At 35.6% G+C, this 5797-nt stretch overlaps 1 long non-coding RNA gene across 1 annotated transcript in view; it reads left to right on the top strand.

The window, feature by feature from the left end:
• Nucleotides 1–5797, top strand: part of LOC110295082 — an 82515-nt gene that overhangs the window by 65949 nt on the left and 10769 nt on the right. The window contains exon 2 of the long non-coding RNA XR_002378004.2: nucleotides 2615–2695. This is a non-coding gene — a long non-coding RNA (uncharacterized LOC110295082). The remainder of the gene's footprint in view (nucleotides 1–2614; nucleotides 2696–5797) is intronic.

Raw genomic sequence — 5797 nt, 5'->3', positions numbered from 1 at the left:
CTGATGATTAAGGATGTTGAACATTTTTTAAGGTGCTTCTCTGCCATTCGGTATTCCTCAGGTGAGAATTCTTTGTTCAGTTCTGAACCCCATTTTTTAATGGGGTTATTTGACTTTCTGGAGTCCACCTTCTTGAGTTCTTTATATATATTGGATATTAGTCCCTTATCTGATTTCACTTTCATAGTGCTCATCTACAACACAAGGTCAGAGGAAATAGCCAAATGGATTGGCTTTTAGTAGGCTTATCAAACATTTCAACAACAATAAACAGCATACCAGAACCATTATTTCACTCTCTTTTCCAACTACTTTCCCATATTCAAAGATACTACTTTCCTACAATTCAGCCTTACCCTCAAATCAATTCTCTCCCCACCTAGAAATATCCTCAGGCTCATGTCAGAATATCTCACCTTTTTCATCTGTTTTGCATGTAAGAGCTACTAGAATTACCAGACCCATCCCTCTATTGCCTCCACTTGACTTGAAATTAAGAAAATGTATTCCTCAGTATTTCAATTCCAACATTTGCTGTGCATCATGCCAAGTACCCAGAGCCACCACTGTTCACCAGGCTGCTGTGAAAGGCGCTGGGATCCATCTAGGCAAGGCAGCAAGACTCAATCTAAAGAGATGGAAGATGAACCCTCTGAAAGCAGACAATCAACTGACCAGGGAGAGCATATCATTTGGGAAACTGTGATAAAATCTAAAGTTGGACTCTTTCATAGCCTGACCATGGTATTGGGCATTGAAACAATCCCATTGGCCATTCTTTGACATCTAAACAAAACTTCATAAAAGGTAAAGCAATCCCACAATTTTACACCCTCCCCCCACCAAAGAATCTCAATTAATTTTGATTTTTATGAATAAAATCAGTATTACTGTGATCACTAGAGGTTTTTGAGAATATTGAAATATATACACAAAATTTAATGTTAAAAAAAAACCTATTCTCCATAGGAAAGAATGGATTTTTTATTTGTTGGTGGTTATCCATTACAGATAGTTTATGGGTTGTGGGACATGTGTCTATGTCACTTCTTGGGGCTGGAACACTGTTTGGCACAGGCCCATCCAGGCCCTGTGCAAGCTGCCCCCATCTCTTGTGTTCATATGAGCAAGGGTTCTGCTGGTTTTGAGAGCTTTGTGTCCTGGACCTACACCACTATTGAGGAGAGGTGCATGCCCAGCAATAGATTGCCAACAAAAAACTAATCAAACACATCTTTGAAGGTTCTTTGTTTCATAATCATGTGTCAGGGCATTTTTTAGTATTTACCTTGAAAACCTTTGCATATTTATTATGATCTCTCATTTTCAGTTTTTATGGGATTCCTGAGGGTGTGAGCTTGGCTGCCCCTGTGTTTATTTGTGCATCTTGTGTTTTTTTCTTTGTTTTTCTTTTTGTTAATGTTTTTTCTTTTTCTTGTTGATTTTGTTCTATTCTGGCCTCTTTGTTTCTGTTTTATTTTATTTTTTTATTATTATTCCTTAGATGCCTCTTTGTTTTGTTTTCCAAGGAGAGAGAGTAAGGGTGTGGTTCATTACAGGAAGGAGAGATAGGGCTGGACTATGAGCAGTAGAGAAGGAAAACCGTAATGAGAATATATTACATGAAAAAATATTTTTCAATAAAAGAAAAATTTTGTAATATAAAAAAGAAATATTGTCATTTACAATGATATATGAAACATTTATATACATATGACCCTATGCCCCATCTACAGTGGCATGTAGCTGCTCAGACAAAGGGAAGGCGTCCACTGTACTTTTTGCCATCTTGATCCTCAACTTACCTTTCTTGTTCTATTTGACTGAAAAAGGGGGCTTTAGAAGAATCTCATAATTAATATATTAAAACAAACAAACAAACAACAAAACAGTTCTGAAACCTTACCCTAGCTGGGTCTATATGTATTTTTTAATAGAGGGACTGATATACTCATATCATATGTATTACCCTGGGTATTACTAGGTAAATGTTGTGATACCAGGAAAAGACAGACTATCTTCATATCTTTGAGTATTCAACTGTTAATCATATGAAATTTGACAAGATTTCCATGACTATACAAATCTTATGTTCTGCTCCTGCACTTAAATAAAAACTTAAATTTTGTCTGTGCTTCAAGCTTAGTGTCTGGTTGTCATAACTATAACAAGGACACCTTACTGTTTAGCCAATGAAAGACTCTGTGCATTTTACCTGTTACTTTAATATCTGTAATGCATGATCATCTGGGTTCTTTCTCAGGATTTTCTGGTTTTATGGAAGGAAATGAGAACCTTAAAAAATATCATTATATAACAGGTTTGATTCAGGATTGCCAGCTACTTCTAATCTATAGGATTGTGAGCCTTAAGGACATGAAACAACCACTAAAGAAAAGTACCTTGAGTGACTAAATCTTACTACACAGCCTCTTCCTGGGGTGGGCTATAAATGTCAATCCTTGTGAAACATCACAGTAACTTTCCTGGGATAGGAGACTATCCCTAGCTAACCATACAAAAGAGACCTCTCCCACCTCTGAAGACTTACTCAATCAGAAGAAAATGTTTTCTCTTCCTTCTATATAACCAATGCTCATTTCTTCCTTTACAGAAAAACTCTGGCAGCTTGGCTACACTAGGAAAAAATGGGCATCTTTCAAGGGAAGAAACAGCTCCAAGGATGAAAGATCCTGTAAGCAGCCTGAAGATGACAAATGAATTGAAAACTGGTTTGCTTTCAAACAACACAGACTTTCCCTGAGAGTCATTTATTTTCAGTACATTAAAAATTAAATGTTGCTAGAGTTCTGTCCTCTCACTGTCAATCCAGGGATGCGAGTAGCCAGCAACCACTAGGATAATAGTGTAAAAAGACAAAGGAAAGGTGTATATTCTGAATTTCCCAGATATCACCTCTTATCTCCATCTTTCACAATTTATTATTAAAGTCCTGCTAGTCAAAATTGGTTTCTTTCTGCCTCTGTATTTTTATATCCCAAACCCCTTTCAAAACCCTTCTCAAATATTAGCTTCTCTGTGATTCCCGGGAGTAGAAGTCATCTCTATTATCACCAATACCCTCTCACATTTTTTCTGTTGGCTCTTATGGCATTTATTACTCTCACTCCTAAACTTCAATAACAGATCCATGTACTTTTTTCTCCTGCTCGGGCTGTGCTCTTTGCCAGCGAGTGTTACATACAGCTCAAGGGTGGCCTAATGGGAATACATGACTGGCTCTCCTGCAGCTTTGGACAAGCCACTCAAATTCTCTTAAGGTCAGTTTTTCAGAAAAGTAGAGATAAATATCAAAGAAAGGTTGGACATGTTTAAGAAAACTTTTAATATCAAGAACAGAATGCAAATAACCATAATGAAACATAAAATTGATAACCGTATGAAAGTCACAATGCGAAAAACTTAAGAGTGTCAATAAAATATTTTATGATGTTTAGGTAGGGTCCTCATAGGGCGTGCTTCCTATATAACTTGTTTCAAAAGTCTAAAGGATTATTTCAGAATAACAACAAAAATTAAAACTTAACATACAAACTATTTTTTCATAGGGCTTTTTAAAATCCAAATGTTTGTTTATTGCTTTATTTTTAATATGTTTTAAGGAAGTTGGTTAGATGGTAAGAACTAATATTCAGAAAGTTTAAGAACCTTGTCCAAGAACAAACCCTAGCTCAGTTCTCATAGGAATGGGCTGGGAAGTGAATCCCACCAATCCCTGCCTTTGTTCTTAACCAATCATATGTTGCAAATACAAAACTCATGCTAAACCCTGAGTGTGCTGCTCTGCTTGGGACTGATTATTTGAAGGCATGCTTTCTCTTTATGTCACCTCATTAGTAATGATGCTGGTAGCAATAGTCCTATCTATTTGTTATGCAGGACATGCCAGAAATAAATTCCATTTCAATGCTCCAAATATCTGTCTCAAACATCATCAACTACAACTCTCCTATTTGGTTACTGATCCTGACAACATGAATAATCTTCCATCATTTTACAGAAGAACTTGACATTAGAAATTGCTGAAATGTAGTCACTAAACCGTATTCATTCTTTTATTTCATGGGTTTAATGATTTACTTTCTTTATTCTACTTAATGATTTACCTCTCATAATAATACCACACTAATACTTCTATCCCATTGTTACTATACATGCTAGTGATTACATGTCTGTGACGAAAGGGAGATGGCATTTTCTTTTCTGGAGCACTTTTTATTCCCGATCCCCTTTACTTCACCCTATCCTCTCTTCCCTTCTTTGCTTAGTCTTTGTTTCTTTGGAAAATTGACCAAAGTTCAAAAGCAAATACCCTGCATCATATGTTAGAATCAGAATCATCAAGAGGCTTCAAAAGAGCCTTACAATTACTGTGGATTTTGATTTGTACTTATATAGCTTTTATTTTATTTCTATATCTTCAAAAGTATAAAAATATTCAAAGAGCAATGCTATAAGTATACAATAATCAAAACATGACTATTCATGCTTACCTGGGCATGAAAACTGCCTTTTAATCAAATTTTACATGGAACACATACCTAGAATTCAATCCACCCAGACAAAAATATTATCCATTCATGTATCTCTTGGTAACAGTTATTTAAAAGTGTTTGGTAGAATCTTGTTATATTGTAAAATCCAAGCATCCTTGACAAAGCTTTAAAATGTAAAACAACTTATCATAATATGTACCAACAAAATTCATGACCATGATTGAACTAAGCACATTTCCTTTTGATCCATAACCTTCTGATCATGTAAAATCATGCTTTACCAACATTGAGTAGGTCAGTTGATGACACATTTCACAGCACACTTAAAAAGGGCAAAGCTTTTCTGGTTTCTCCACAAAAAGTCATTTAGCACATTGTAAAGTCACTTGGTTATCAATTTTACCTCAAATCCATGGTTAATCTGTGAAACTGAGTTCATTACTTTACAGTTTAACTCATCTGTGACTATCCAGGATTAAGATTTACAGGATGTCCCACTTCTATAGATTCTTCAAAAGTATTTAAAGTTATCTGATACCTCTCATTAGTATCTCTCTCAGTCTATCATGTAGAATTTTCTACTGTGTTGTCTGCTACTAAGCCTTTCTCACCTATTTCCTAGATACCTGCACAGGCAGACATATATATTCACATAGGCCTATAAGAGACAGAACTATTCTGAGACTGTTGCTTATTACAAGCAGTAGGAATTGTTTAAGTAACCTAAACCTTAATGACTTTAAAGAAACACTTATTAATGTTGATGGGTAAGTGGGGGAATTGAATGATTGATTTGAAATATTGACCAGCTACATTTATATTATTCTCTCAGTTTTGTGTTAGGTACTTTGTTGTGGCTGGGCTCACTGATATCTGGGGGGTGAGAATATATGTGGCTAATCGAGTATGTTGGGAGATGTAGTTGTGATCCATATATCTCATTGTTTGGCAGAAAATTTGGAGAAAATGCTACACAGCAAGTCAAAATAACAGGAGTGCTGAATTCAAAATATAAATGCCTGTTCTATATCTTTGCAAACATCTGTTTATAAAGAAGCCCACAAATAGCATTTTGATTGATTTGTAAATACTTCTTAACCATATATGTAGAAATATTCTTTTTTTTATCACAATTTTTTTATTATGTATTTTCCTCAATTACATTTCCAATGCTATCCCAAAAGTCCCCCATACTCCCCCCCTCCACTTCCCTACCCACCCATTCCCATTCTTTTGGCCCTGGCATTCCCCTGTATTGGGGCATATAAAGTTTGCAAGTC

The sequence above is a fragment of the Mus caroli genome, chromosome 5 (genome assembly GCF_900094665.2).
Source record: "Mus caroli chromosome 5, CAROLI_EIJ_v1.1, whole genome shotgun sequence".
Taxonomy (NCBI): domain Eukaryota; kingdom Metazoa; phylum Chordata; class Mammalia; order Rodentia; family Muridae; genus Mus; species Mus caroli.
This window is presented reverse-complemented; position numbering and strand designations above follow the sequence as displayed.